The sequence below is a fragment of the Somniosus microcephalus genome, unplaced genomic scaffold (assembly GCF_052327205.1).
Source record: "Somniosus microcephalus isolate GS21.2 unplaced genomic scaffold, FLI_Smic_1.0 unresolved_chr4, whole genome shotgun sequence".
NCBI lineage: Eukaryota > Metazoa > Chordata > Chondrichthyes > Squaliformes > Somniosidae > Somniosus > Somniosus microcephalus.
The window spans coordinates 11,636,677-11,652,387 of record NW_028225182.1 but is presented as its reverse complement, the minus strand read 5'-3'; positions in this window follow the sequence as shown (position 1 = coordinate 11,652,387).

The following is a 15,711-nucleotide window of genomic DNA, read 5'->3' as shown; positions in this document are numbered from 1 at the left end:
ATCTTAAGCACGAGCACTGGGAAATCGATATTAGTTCCCCCCCGGTTGCGGGAGTTGTAAGCACAATCTATCCTTTCATGAGAAGCATCAGGGGCCTTTTCACCTCACAATGGAACCGCTCACTTTTAAAATTGAATTAACTTATTAGACTTCACCAAATGTTTCCATGGTTACAGCTGATCAATTAACACCCCGATATTTTCAATTTGAAAGTGCTATGATTTTACCGTTTTATTTTGTGAACGGGCCTGTTATCTCTCTCACTTTATGGATTCGATAAGACACTGCAGCATCTTTTCACATTTGCATCTGCCCGGTTAACTGTTCCCAATCAGCCCGAGAAGTGGGATCTGTCGGAAATATTCCATCCGAGCGATGGCCTGAAGAAATTTCTGTAACTACAGTTTATGGTCATGGCTTTTGCAATTTATTTTGATGGTCCGGAATATTATCCCAAAGAACTGAGAAACTTGCTCAATTTTGAATTGTTTAGAATTGTTTGTATGGCTGTGTGTTTTCTCTTGTAAGTCTCAATTGTCCAGTAATAAATACAGAAGTTGTTTTTGGATGTTCATTTTTATTTTTGTTCACCAAGGGAGGATAATGTAACCTTGTCACAAAGGGTAATGGGAATATGGAACTCTCTCCCCCAAAAGGTGATGACGTTAGTTCAATTAAATATGTTCAAAATGCTTCTGTAAAGGCATTAAGGGATAAGGAACCCAGGCGGGTAGACGGGGTTAAGTTACGGATGAGCCATGATATAATTGAACGGCCTCGGGTGTTGAATGGCGCTGCTCCTTTTCCCATGTTCCTAACTGTAGAGAAAAGTGGTACTGCAGCGGCCTGGCAGAAATATAAAGAGCAACAAAGGGACACAAATTAAATATTAAGACATGCAAAAAGGAAGTAGGTAGGGTGAAGCGGTCTGCAGAGAACGGGATTAAACAGATTAGATTTGAACATTGTGGTTTATTTAGAAAGAATGTAATTCGGAGTAGAAGGGAAAGGATTTGTTTCAGCTTGTCGGAGTTTGTGGAGAACATAGTGATCCCGGTCACCCACATTTGCAGTAAGTGATTGCATCTTGACCAAATTCAGCTCAGAGTTTTTGAGCTGGAGTCTGAGGTGTAGGCATTGCGGGGCATCAGTGATGGGGAGAGTGACCTGGACATTTTGATTCAGGGGGCAGTCACAACACTTATGTTAAATAGTGGTACAGATCTGGTTTGTGGTCAGGGACAGGAGGGTTTAACTGAAATTCATGCGGGTAGGAGGCCATTCAAGTGGAGGCAGTGAAAAGGATTTTAGCTGTGGTCTGGGCCATTATATTCAGGGGGATAGATTCTGTTCTCTGCAGCCACAACCGTGAGTTCCAAAAGTGGTGTTGCCTGCCCGATGCCAGGGTTAAGGAAACCTCCTCGTGGTTGGAGTAGAACTTGGAGTGTGAGGGGAAGGACCAGCTGTCGTGATTCACATAGGAACCAACAACGTAGTTAGAACTAGGAATGAGGTTATGCTGAGGGATTTTGAGGAGCTAGGTTTCAAATTCAAAAGTAGAATCACAAAGGTATTCATCTCTGGATTGCTACCTGAGAGACGCAAACATTGACATAGGGGCAAACAGATTAGAGGTATAAATCCGTGTCTCAAAGAATGGTGTGGGAGGAAAGGGTTTCAGTTGATGGGGCACTGGCAGCAGTAATGCAACAACAGGCAGCTGTTCCATTGGGACGGGTTCCACTTAAACCGGACAGGGCCCAGTGCCCTGGCAAACCGAATAACTAGGGCAGTAGACAGGGCTTTAAACAAATGAAGGTGGGGGGTGGGGGGGCGATGGAGTGATGGTGCGAAAATTCAGGAAAGACTGCATTTAAAAGTAGTGAGAGAAAAGTCGAGGCTCTAGAGCAGAGTAGAGTTTTGAATAAAAATAAGTAGAGCTGGTCAGGAAATGATAGAGAGGTTAACAAATGTAATAAGGCATCAGTGACTGAGATGACATCAGGGAAAAACAGAAAAAAGTCAAAGCTGAAGACACTGTATCTGAAAGCTCGAAGCATTTTCAACAAAACAGAGGAATTAATAGCGCCTTAGAAATTGACAGGTTTGATCTGATAGCCATAATGGAGAATGGTTGCAAAGTGGCCAAGGTTGGGAAATAACTATTCCAGAATACTTAATCTTTAGAAGAGATGGGCAAAATGGAAAAGGATGAGGGGTAGCCCGAATAATGAAGAGTTGAATAAAGATTTTACAGATAAAGGACCTTGTCATGAATCTTATCATGACTCATGAAGTAACACTGGGCGACCAGCTGGTGGCGCCGTCCAAGGAGTATAAATACTCGGGCGTGGGCCCAGCTTATGAGGATGTTTCTGTAACCAGGAACTAGTGATGCAATTAGAAATCTCATGGTTTTGAAGCAGTTGATTAAATTGATGTAAAAAGACTACTGCGCCTTGTTTTAAATTCAACCCAAGTGCGCAGTAGTCTTTTTACATCAGAGCTTAGCTCCGAAAATCAAGAAGTAGAATCAGTTTGGTTGGAGCTAAGCAAGGGGCAGAGAACATTGGTGGGAGTTGTTTATAGTCCCCCAAACAGTATTTGTAATGTAGGGCAGTGTATATGTGAGGAAATTAGAGGCACATGTAACAAGGGTAATAGAGTAATCATATGGGACTTTAATCTATATATAGATTGGGCAAACCAAATTTGCAGTAATAATGTGGAGGATTAATTCTTGGAATGGATGCAAGATAGATTTTTGGATCCGTATGTTGCAGAACCAACAAGGGAGGAGGCTATTTTAGATCTAGTATTGTGCAATGAGAAAGGGCCAACCTTGCAGTAAAGTGGCCTTTAGGGAAGAGTAAACATAATATAATATAATTTTATTTTGAGTTTCAAAGCGGTTTATTTACATCCAAAACTAGGTCTTAATTCTAAACAAAGCTACTATGGATATAGGAGGGGCGAGTTGGCTAGGGTAGATTGGGAAATTACATTAAAAGATATGATGGCAGACTATCAATGGCTTGCATTTAAATAATTAATACATCATTTATAATAAATATATTCCGTTATGGTACATAAACCCCACAGGAAACGTGGTCCAACCGTGGCTAACAAGACAAGTTAAAGATAGTATTAGATCAAAGGAAGAGGATTATAATGTTGCCAAAACGTTCATAAGCCTGAGCGTTGGGTGTATTTTAGAATTCAGCAAAGGAGGACCAAGAAATTGATAAAAGACCGGGAAAATAGAAAATGGGATTAAACTAACGAGACACATAAAAACATACAGAAAAAGCTACTATAGATAAATAAACAGCAAAAGATTAGTGAAAGTAATTGTGGGTTCCTTAAAGGATGAGATAGGATAAATTATAATGGGGAGCAAGGAAATGGAAGAGAAATTAAACACATGCTTTTTATCTGTCTTCACGGAAAAACTTCCTGGAAATAGTGGTGAACCTAAGCTCTAGCGAGAACGAGGAACTGCAAAAAAATTAGTATTAGTAAGAAAATAATACTGGAGAAATTAATAGCACTGAAATACAATAAATCCCCTCGACCTGATAGCCTACATCGTGGGGATTTGAAAGAAGTGACTATAGAGTTAGTGAATGCATTGTTTGTCATTTTCCAAAATTCCATAGATTCTAGAACAGTTCCCGCAGATTGGAAGGTAGCAAATATAACCCCACTATTTAGCAAAGGAGGGAGAGAGAAAACGGCGATCTACAGACCATTTCGCCTAACCAGTCTATTTACCGGGATGGGGGGATTGTCCTATGACGAGTCTCGAACCAGTGTTCACAAGCTCAGAGTAAGGGGGTCGATCATTTAGGACTGAGATGAGGAGAATTCTATTCGCTCAGAGCGAGGTAAATCACTGGAATTCTCTACCCCAGAGAGCACAGGAGGCTCAGTCGTTGATCATATTCAAGACACAGATCGATAGATTGTTGGATATTAAGTGAAGCTAGGACTACACTGATAGTACAGGGAAAGTGGAGTTGAGGTAGAAGATCAGCCATGATCTTATTGAATGGCGGAGCAGGCAAGAAGGACCAAAAGGCCGACTCATGCTCCAATTCCTTACATTGTTATGTTATGCTCTAAACTTCAAGTAATAAAAAGACAAATAGTAATAGTTTTTACAAGTAGGTTAAGAGTAACAGAGTAAGTAAGGGAGATATGCATCCATTACAGACAGACACTTGTGATCCTCTAATAAACAACTATCAAATGGCAGAATTATAAAGGAGCCCCATGCATCCGTTTTCGTAGTACAGGAAGAGGACAAATTAACAGTAATCAGAGGAAACTTGAAATAAATCCAGTGGAGGAACTTCTTAAATTCAATATAAGTAACACAATGGAATGGAGAAAATATTTAATGGCAATCCGTAGTTGCCATTGACAAGGACGAAAGGAAAACCTGGGACACAGATAGAGAAAGAGGAAGAATGAGAGAATGGGAGAGACAAGGAGAGCGAGCATAAAACTTGGACATTGCGAGAGAGAATTGAACAGAGAGAGAGAAAGAGAGAGCGAGACAGAGGTAAAAACATCAATAGTTACAGCGAAAGAGAGGCAACAAAAACAACAACGTGCATTTATATTGCGCCTTTAACGTCGTAAAACGTCCCAAGCAGCTTCACAGCAGTGTTTTCAAACAAAGTTTGACACCGAGCCACATGAGGAGAAATTGGGGCAGCTGGCCAAATGCTTGGTCAAAGAGGAGAGTTTTAAGGAGCCTCTTAAAGGAGGAGAGAAAGTTGTAGAGGTTTAGGGAGGGATTTCGGGAATTAGCGGAGCGCAAATGTATCTGCAAATGTAATCCTACTATTTCAGAAAGGAGGGAGAGCCAAAACGGGGAAATAGAGAACAGTTTGCCTGATATCAGTAGTAGGGAAAATGCTAGAAAGTTTTATTAATGACGTGCTAACAGGGCACTTAGAAAATAATAATAGGGTTGGGCAGAGCTAACACGGATTTATGAAACGTTAATCGTATTTGCCATCTGAATGAGATTGTTGAGTTTGTAACTAGCAGAATAGATACGGGGGAACCAGTGGAGCTGGTGTATTGCATTTTCAGAAGGCATTGGTTAAGATGCCACACAAGAGGATATTAAACAAAATTAGGGCACTTGGGATGGGTGTAATATACTCGCATGGATTGAGGATTGGTTAACAGACAGAAAATATCAACATCGTGGGGGTCACCATTAACCAGAAACTTAACTGGACCAGCCACATAATTACTGTGGCAATAAGCGCAGGTCAGATGCTAGGTATTCTGCGGCGAGTGTCTCACCTCCTGACTCTCCAAAGTAATACCACCATCTACAAGGCACAAGTAAGGAGTGTGATGGAATGCACTCCAGCAACATGCAGAACCTCGACACTATCCAGGTGAAAGCATTCCAATTGATTGGCACCCCATCCATTATGTTCAACATTGACTCCCTCCACCACCAGCGTACCATGGCTGCAGTGTGTACCATCTACAAGTTGCAAGGCTTCTTCGGCAGCACCTCCTAAACCAGCGACCACTTCCACCTAGAAGGACAAGGGCAGCAGGCACATGGGAGCACCACCACCTCTAGGTTTGCCTCCAAGTCACACACCATCCTGACTTAGAAATATATCACTGACCCTTCATCATCGCTAGGTCAAAATCCTGTAAATCCCTCCGTAAGAGCACTGTGGGAGTACCAGCACCACATAGACAACAGCTTTCCAAGAAGGCTGCTCACCACCAACTTCTCAAGGGCAACTAGGGGTGGGGAATAAGTGTGGGCCTTACCAGCGACGCCCAGATCCCCTAAGTGAATTTAAAAAAACTTTACTTCTTGCAATTTAGTATACTGTATTCGCTGCTCACGATGCAGTCTCCTCTACACTGGGGAGTCCAAACGCAGATTGGGTGAGCGCTTTGTGCAACACCTCCATTCAGTCCGCAAGGGTGACCCAGATCTTCCAGTCATCTGTCACTTTAATTCTCTGTTCCACTCCCACTCTGTCCTCTCTGTCCTCGGCCTCTTACACTGTTCCAATGAAGCTCAACGTAAGCTCGAGGAACAGCACTTCATCTTTCGATTAGGCACTTTACAGCTTTCCGGATCTCAACATCGAGTTCAACAATTTCAGGTCATAACCCCTGCCCCTATCTTGTTTTTCTCTCTCTCACTTGGCAGCTGTTGATCATCCTGTCATTGCCATTGACACCTCATCTAGAGTCAACTCTTGTATCTTAACTTGTCCCATTACCATTTCCTTTTGCCTTGCCACATTACCACTGATCTCTCTCAATATTTCCTGCCTTGCTATCACAGATCTTCCCTTTTGTTCTTTCCTCCTCTCAGCACTCTCTCTGCCCCTACGCTTGCTTAAGAAACAGTTACATCTCCAACTTTTTCCAGTGCTGACGATGGGTCATAACCTGAATCGTTAACTCTGTTTCTCTGTCTAATGATTCTACCTGACTGGCTGAGTATATCCAGAATTTTCTGAAATTATATCAACTTCAATCTGCAGCAGCGAGATGCTGGAGAGAGGCAATAGTTCCGAATCAAGGAGTAATGCTCTGATACTGATGTTGAATCACATTTATATCAAACACCCCTTGAATTCCCAGCTGGGGGATTCAGAGCTGGGGATTGCCTGTGAAATCAGCTTAAAGACATTGAAATTACAACCTCAGTCTCTCCTGCCTGTCTATTATTGCTGGCTGGCAGCTGATGGCTCCGTCTCAGGGGCTCAGCTTGTGTGCAGTGTTTGCAGATGTCAACCGGTGCGGTACTGAGCCCCACACAACAGAATGTGATCAGTTCCTTGCTTGGCCTTAGGCCTGTTAGTTTATTGCAGGCGGTGTGGTACTGAGCCCCACATAGAACAGGGAAAGCCCAGGCTCCATCCCCGGCCTGTGGTGTGTTACTCCATCTCAAGCAGTGTGTTACTGAGCCCCACAGAGTGGGAAGGGCCCAGCCTCCATCCCCGGCCTGTGGTGTGTTACTCCATCTCAAGCAGCGTGGTACTGAGCCCCACAGAGTAGGAAGGGCCCAGGCTCCATCCCCGGCCTGTGGTGTGTTACTCCATCTCAAGCAGTGTGTTACTGAGCCCCACAGAGTAGGAAGGGCCCAGGCTTCATATCTGGCCTGTGCTGATGTTCTCACCCAGTGGAGCCACACAGAGCAGGGTGTGGTCAGGTTTCTGCCGGCGTTGAGTTTGTTGATCTCACCCAGTGTGACACTGAGCCCGACGCAGAGCTGGAAGGACCAAGGCTCCATTGCAGGCCTGTGGTAGCTTTGTTGTTCTCATTCGGTGTGCTAATGACCCATAAATAGCAGAAAGGGCAGAGTCCCATCAGCGGCCTGTGCTCTGGTGTATCTTTGGACCAAGGCTGTAATGAGGTCTGGAGCTGTGCGGTCCTGGTGGAACTGAAACTGAGCATCGGTGAGCAGGTTATTGGTGAGTAAGAGCCGCTTGATAGCACGGTTGATGACTCCTTCCATCACTTTGCTGATGATTCTATGTAGACAAATGAGGTGATAATTGGCTAGGTTCGATTTGTTCTGATTTTTATGAACGAACCATACCTGGGCAGTTTACCACTTGTTCGTGCCAATGCCAGTGTTGTAGCTGTGTTGGAACAGCTTGACTGGAGGCGTGGCTAGGTATGCAACATAATTCTTCAGGATTACAGACGGGATGTTGTCGGGGCCCACAGTCTTTGATTTATCCAGTGCGCTCAGTCGTTTCTTGATATCATGTGGGGTGATTCGAATTGGCTGAAGATTGGCTTCTGTGATGGTGTGGACCTCAGAAGGAGGCCGAGATGGATCATCCACTCGGTGCTTCATGCTGCGTTCTGCCATCATTAAGGATGCGAATGTTGATGGAGCCTCCTCCACTCGTTAGTTATATAATGGTCCACCATCATTAGAAACATAGAAACATAGAAACATAGAAGACAGGAGCAGGAGTAGGCCATTCGGCCCTCCGAGCCTGCTCTGCCATTCAATGAGATCATGCTGATCATCCAAATTCAGTACCCTGTCCCTGCCTTCTCCCCATATCCCTTGATCCCTTTAGCCTTAAGAAATATATCCAACACTTTTTTGAATATATTTAATGAACTGGCCTCCACCGCCCTCTGTGTCAGAGAATTCCTCAGGTTCACCACTCTCTGGGTGAAGAAATTCCTCCTCACTTCAGTCCTAAATGGCTTACCCCTTATCCTTAGACTATGACCACTGGTTCTGGACTCCCCGGCCATCAGAAACATCCTTCCTTCATCCAGTCTGTCCAGGCCTGACAGAATTTTATAGGTTTCGATGAGATCCCCTCTCAATCTTCTAAACTCCAGTATGTATAAGCCCAATCGACACAATCTCTCCTCATACGTTATTCCTGCCATTCCAGGTGTCAGCCTGGTGAATCTTCGCTGCACTCCTTCCATGGCACGAACGTCCTTCCTCAGATAAGGCGACCAAAACTGCACACAAAACTCAAGGTGCGGTCTCACCAAGGCCCTGTACAACTGTAGCAAGACATCCTTGTTCCTGTACTCGAACCCTCTTGCTACGAAGGCCAACATACCATTTGCCTTCTTAACCACCTGCTGCACCTGCATGCTTACCTACAGCGACTGGTGCACAAGAACGCCCAGGTCTATTTGCACTTTCACTTCTCCCAATCTATAGCCGTTCAAATAATAATCTGCCTTCCTGTTTTTGCCACCAAAGTGGATAACCTCACCTTTATCCACATTATAGTGCATTTGCCATGTTTCTGCCCAATCATCCAATCTGTCGAAATCGTACTGGAGTTTCACGACATCCTCCTCACAGCTTACCCTCCCACCCAGCTTTGTATCGTCTGCAAATTTGGAGATATTACATCCAATTCCCTCGTCCAGATCATCTATATATATAAATCGGTACTTCTGTCATTCTGTCATTCTGTCTATCTGTCTTTCTGTCTTTCTGTCTATCTGTCTATCTGTCTGTCTGTCATCGTGAGTGCATTGCGGGTATGCACTCGAAAGTTACAGGGCGTACCTACGCGCGCGTTACCTCCAAAGAAAGCTTACGCATCCGAGAAGGTTTTAAGCGTATTTACGTTTCGGCCGGGCTAAAATTGCGCCCACGGTATCCCAAAAACCTTCAACATTCCGCTCATTAGCATCTCATTATCCGCTCATTAGCGACAGAGTGACCTCGAGCTCGACCAATCGTACGCCGGGTTGCTGGCGTGTGCCGCCGGGCCAATCGGTGCGCGTGTGGCCGGGCTTTATCGTTCTGAACCGAGGTGAGTCGCCGCCATGTTGATTCCAAACTTTTCCTTTCCTTTTCCCGCTTTCTGCGTCTTACAAAAAAACGTTGCTGTTAAAACACATATTGCTTTTTAAAAAAATGATTTAGAAAGTAATTAACTTATCTAATCTCATTAATTTTCCTACCTTTCCCCGTTTTTCCAGGTAGGCCTAGAAGCCTCGGCGTCTCCTCCGCACCCACGCCCGAGCTAGGCACCTCCCGGCCCCACTCGAAGGCTGGAGGGCCGAGCCTCAGCCCAGCGCCGCTAGGGTGCGCGCGCAGCAGGAGCTGAGACGTCTCTGCCGGGGCTTGCTGAGCGTCCAGCGTTACCCTGGCAACCGGGCCCGCCGGACGTCTCGCACAGCCGCAATCGGCGGTCTTCACCTCGGGGGAGGGGGGGGCGGCCGCAACCCTCGGGGGCCTCGACCCTCGGGGGGGGCCGCGCGCGCAGCAGGAGCAGCTGAGACGCGGCGTCTCTCTCTCTGGCTTGGTCAGCGTCACGGTTGCCCTGGCAACTGGGCCCGCCGGCCGAGAGAGACGCCGCGTCTCAGCTCCTGCTGCGCGCGCAATCGGCGGTCTTCACCTCGGGGGGGTCGCGACCCTCGGGGGCCGCGACCCTCGGGGGGTGGCGCCCGCCACCCTCCCTCCCCTCCCTCCCCCACGCCCTCCATCCCCCCTCCCCTACCCCGCCCTTCCCCCCCCGCCCTCCCTTCCCCTCTCCCTCCCTTCCCGCCCTCCCCCTTCCCCCCGCCCTCCCTTTCCCGCCCTCCCCCTCCTCCCCTCCCCCCGCCCTCCCTTCCTCTCCCTCCCCTCCCCCCCGCCCTCCCTTCCCCTCCCCTGCCCTCCCTTCCCCCCTCCCTTCCTTCCCCCCTCCCCTCACCCCACCCTCCCTTCCCCGCCCTCCCCCTCCCTCCCTTCCCCGCCCTCCCCCTCCACCTCCCCTCCCTTCCCCTTCCCCTCCCTCCCCCCTCCCCTCCCCTCCCTCTCTTCCCCCCAGTCGCTCTCTCTCTTCCCCCCAGTCGCTCTCTCTCTTTCCCCCAGTCGCTCTCTCTCTCTCTTCCAACAACAACATGCCCTCGAAAAAGCCTCAGCACCGCCGGGCACTTCAGCCAGTTAATATATATTGTGAACAGCTGGGGTCCTAGGACCGATCCTTGCGGTACCCCACTTGTCACTGCCTGCACTTGGAAAATGACCCGTTTATTACAACTCGTTGCTTTCTGTCCGCCAATCGGTTCTCTATCCTAGTCAATACCTTGCCCCCAATCCCATGTGCCTTAATTTTGCACGCTAATTTCTTATGTGGGACCTTATCGAAAGCCTTCTGAAAGTCCTAATACACAACATCCAATGGTTCTCCCTTATCTATTTTACCAATTAGATCCTCAAAAATTCCAGTAGATTAGTCTAGCATGATTTACCTTTTGTAAATCCATGTTGACTTTGTCCGATCCTGTCACTGCTTACCAAGTGCTCTGCTATTACATCTTTTATAATAGATTCTAGCATTTTCTCCACTACTGGATGTGCAGCACTGCAGACCTTTGATCTGGTGCATTTGTTTTGTGATCGCTTCGCATGTTGCTTCTGCTGTCTATAGCATGTTACTTCAGCTGTTTACCATGTATGTAGTCCTTTGTTGCAGCTGCACCACGTAGGCACCTCGTTTTATGTCCAGCTGATGCTGCACCTGGCATGTGCTTCTACACGCTTCTTTGAACCAGTAATGCAAAGGTTGGGGATGGCATTAAAAGGGAAATTAGAGAAGTCTGCAATTACGGCACAGCAGTCATCATGGGTGAATTTAATCTACATATAGATTGGGCTAACCAAATTAGCATAATACTGTGGAGGAGGAATTCCTGGAGTGTTTACGGGACAGTTTCCTGGTAGAGATCAGGCCATCTTAGACTGGGTAATTTGTAACGAGAAAGGATTAATTAGCAATCTTGTTGTACGAGGCCCCTTGGGTCACAGCGATCATAATATGATAGAATTCTTCATTAAGATGGAGAATGTAGGAGTTGACTCAGAGACTAGGGTCCTTAATTTAAATAAAGGAGCCTACGATGGTCTGAGGCGCGAGTTGGGTAGGATTGATTGGGGAATGTCACTCAAAGAGTTGACGGTGGATAGGCAATGGCAAACATTCAAAGACCGCCTGGATGAACTACAGAATTTGTACATCCCATTTTGGCATACAAATAAAACAAAAAAGGTGACTCAACCGTGGCTAATAAGGTATGTTATGGATAGCATAAGATCCAAGGAGAGGACATATAAATTGGCCAGAAAAACAGTAAACCTGAGGATTGGGAGTAGTTTAGGATTCAGCAAAGGAGGACAAAGGGATTAATTAAGAAAGGGAAAATAGAATATGAGAGTAAGCTTTCAGGGAACATAAAAGCTGACTGTAAAAGCTTTTATAGATATGTGAAGAGAAAAGGATTGGGGAAGCCAAGCGTAGGTCCCTTGCAGTCAGAATCAGGGGAATTTATAATGGGGAACAAAGAAATGGGCGACCAATTAAATACATATTTTGGTTCTGTCTTCACAAAGGAGGACACAAATAACCTCCCAGAGATGTTGGGGAACATAAGGTGTGAGGAAAGGGAGGAACTGACAGAAATCAGTATTTGTAGGGAAATGGTGTTAGGGAAATTGATGGGATTGAAGGCCGACAAATCCCCAGGGCCTGATAATCTACATCCAAGGGTATTAATGAAGTGGCCCTAGAAATAGTAGATGCATTGCTGATCATCTTCCAACAGTCAATGGAACCTGGAACAGTACCCATGGATTGGAGGGTAGCTAATGTTACCTCACTATTCAAAAAAGTTGGTAGAGAGAAAAGGGGGAATTACAGACTGGTAAGCCTGACATCGGTAGTGGGGAAAATGCTAGAGTCCATTATAAAAGATATAATAGCAGAGCAATTGGAAAACAGTGACAGGATCGGACAAAGTCAACATGGATGTACAAAGGTAAGTCATGCTTGACTAATCTACTGGAATTTTTTGAGGCTGCAACTGGTAAAATAGATAAGGGAGAACCAGTGGATGTGGTGTATTTGGACTTTCAGAAGGCTTTCGATAAGGTGACGCATAAGGCACATGGGATTGGGACAAGGTATTGACTTGGATAGAGAACTGGTTGGCAGACAGAAAGCAAAGAGTTGGAATAAACGGGCCTTTCTCCGAGTGGCAGTCTGTGACTAGTGGGGTACCGCAGGGATCAGAACTTGGACCCCAGCTATTCACAATATATAGTACTGATCGAGATGTAATACCTCCTAATTTGCAGATGACGCAAAGCTGGGTGGGCGTGTGTGCTGTGAGGATGATGCCGAGAAAGTACAGGTTGATTTGGACAGGTTGGGTGATTGGGCAGAAGCATGACAGATGCAATATAACGTGGATAAATGTGAGCTTATCCACTTTAGTGCAAAAACAGGAAGACAGATTATCATCTGAATGGCAATAGGTTGGGAGAAGGGGAAGTGCAACGCGATCTGGGTGTTCTTGTGCACCAGTCCCTGAAGTAAGCATGCAGGTGCAGCAGGCGGTTAAGAAGGCAAATGGTATGTTGGCCTTCATAGCGAGAGGGTTTGAGTACAGGAACAAGGATGTCTTGCTGCAGCTGTACACGGGCCTTGGTGAGACAAAGGGCCAGAAATTCAGATCGGGGGCTTGCCGCGCGTGCAAGCCCCTGATATGCACTTACCCAACGCGCTGGCCGTTGACCTCCAGGGACGCCTGGAATTTGATTTTGAAAAAGAAGAATCCCGGGCAGCGTATGACGTCACGCCGCCCAGGAGTGCAGCCAGCGCGAAGCCTGTAGCGCGCTCTGCAACTGAGACACGCCCCTTGAGGTCTCAGTTTAACAGGACATGCCCCCAATGTTTGTGCCAAGCTGCTAAGAATTTTTCCATGCAAAGCAGCAGTTTAAATAGGTTTTTGGAAGTTTTTGAAAATTTTGGTAACTTTTATAAACTTTTAAAAACGTTTACATTATTTTGAAGAATCTGAAGTAGTTTTAAACAGAATTAAAGCAATTTAAAGACTTTTAAAAGCCCTAAAAGAATTTTTTTAATTCCATTTATTTATTTAGCAATGTCGTCGTCATAAATGTCTTCACACTGTTCCCTTTGGGGAACTGTATGAAGTGGTGGAAGGATTTATGACCATGATTAACGCTCATTCCGTGACCGTAACCATCTTTGAACCAGCCATTAGGGCAGTTAGTCCTATGGCGGGAGGGTTTTATGGGCTCCCACAAGCTATACAAGGAGGGGGGCCACCCACACCCACGGATGCAAATATCCCACTGGATGTCAACCCAGAATTTAGAGCTGGAGCTCCGACTCCACTTGCTGGGACTGTCTGGAGTGGGGTTCAGAAACCCTACCCTGATCTGGCCCAGCGGCGGGGATCCTACCGCTATGCCAAATGCCCAATCCGATTAGCAAAGTGAAATGGCTGGAATGAGCACAATTCACGGCATTAAAAGAACTCACAATTGAACTGATGATGACCTCAGCAATCTCCTCAAGGAGGTGGAGGCGCAGCGCCTGCTCATCATTGGTAATGAGAAGTCAAAGGTGCCGCAAAAAGGGCAGATGATAGCTTGGTCTTTCAAGTGGCAGCGTAGGGCTCCAGTCACGGGGAGGGAAAAGGCGCAGGAAACGTATGGGTGTCACCTTTTGTGCGGAGTGGGCCTTTTGCGTAGCAGTAAGCATCCCTGCCGCTGGACCAGAAGGAGTAGAGTTTCGAACCCCGCTCCAGACAGTCCCGGCAAGTGGAGTCGGAGCTCCAACTATAAATTCTGGGTGGACATCCAGCGGGATACTTGCGTCCGTGGGTGTGAGTGGGTGTGGGTGGCCCCCCCTCAGATGTGTTGTGGGAGCCCGTAAAACCCTCACGCCATAGGACTAACCACCCTAATGGCTGGTTCAAAGATGGTTACGGTCACGGAATGAGCGTTAATCACGGCCATAAATCCTTCCACCAGTTCATACAGTTCCCGAAAGGGAACAGTGTGAGGATACGTACGACGATGACCTCTTGTGCAATGCACCTCCTTGGACACTCAGTCACAGATGCGAGGGGGCAAATCGTGCAATTGTTAAATTTTTCATTTTATTGACATGTAAAATGTTGGCCCAGTAATTCCCTTCCAAATGCGCGAGTACGGTCGGGGTACTTATGCATCTGGCCAGAGGAAATGCCGGTTTTCAGCATGCACAGTGCATGTGGGGAAAACCGGCATTTCCTGTCCTCTGAACGAAGGGGTTCAGAGGCAGAACGCGTGCGACTGCACAGGCAGTGCGTGCGCAGTAAAATTCGCCGCTTTCATTCATGCTTTCAGTGAGGTCAAGTCCTTACAACTTACACATGAAAAAAGCATGGGTACAGTTGCTCCAGAGGCTGCGGAGGAAGATATTTCTTATCGTGGAGCTTCTGAAAGTATGTATGTCTGTATATATTCCTTTGCGTGTTATGTATATATTCCTTTACTTATGTGTATGAATGTATTATTTAATTATGACTTTCAGAGAAAGTAACTTATTGGAAAATCATAATTAAAAACATACATTCATACACATAAGTAAAGGAATATAAAACATACATATATATACGTACAGGAATATATGTGGACATACATACATAATTACTTATTACTGATGAAAAGTTTCTTTCTTAAAAGTGCTGGAAATGTTGCATTAATCATTTTAGAACACTCATTTTCACATTCCATTCACACAGCCACAATTGCTCCTTTTACCTACCGTTCTGAAAACCCGTTTAAAAAAGAAAATTTAAACTTTAAAACTTACTTAAAATAACTTAAAATAACTTTCCTCCCTTTCCCAAACAAAAATATTGTCTTTCAGAAGCTCCACGATAAAATATATCTTCCTCCGCAGCCTTGGAACAACTTTACACATGCTTTTTTCAAGTGTAACTTCTAAGGACTTACCCTCACTGAATCCATGAATGAAATCGACGAAGTTCACTGCACAAGCGCTGCCTGTGCAGTCGCACGCGCTGTGCCTCTGAACCCCTTCGTTCAGAGGACTGGAAATGCCGGCGTTCCCCGCATGCGCTGTGCATGCTGAACGCCGGCATTTCCACCGGTCAGATGCGTGAGTACCCAGACCGTACTCACGCATTTGGACCCGAATTTCTGGCCCAAACCTCAGTTAGCATTTCTTTCATTGTGCAAAACAAGGTTATCGGTTAATGTCATATAAGTGCGTCTGACTGCAGATCACAAGGATGCGTGTTTAAATCACGTCGGGGTCATTGTTCATCTGAATAATCGAGGAGTTATTATTTTCTTTGCTGTTCCACAATAAGCAGACCCTTGCTCCAAAGGCTGCC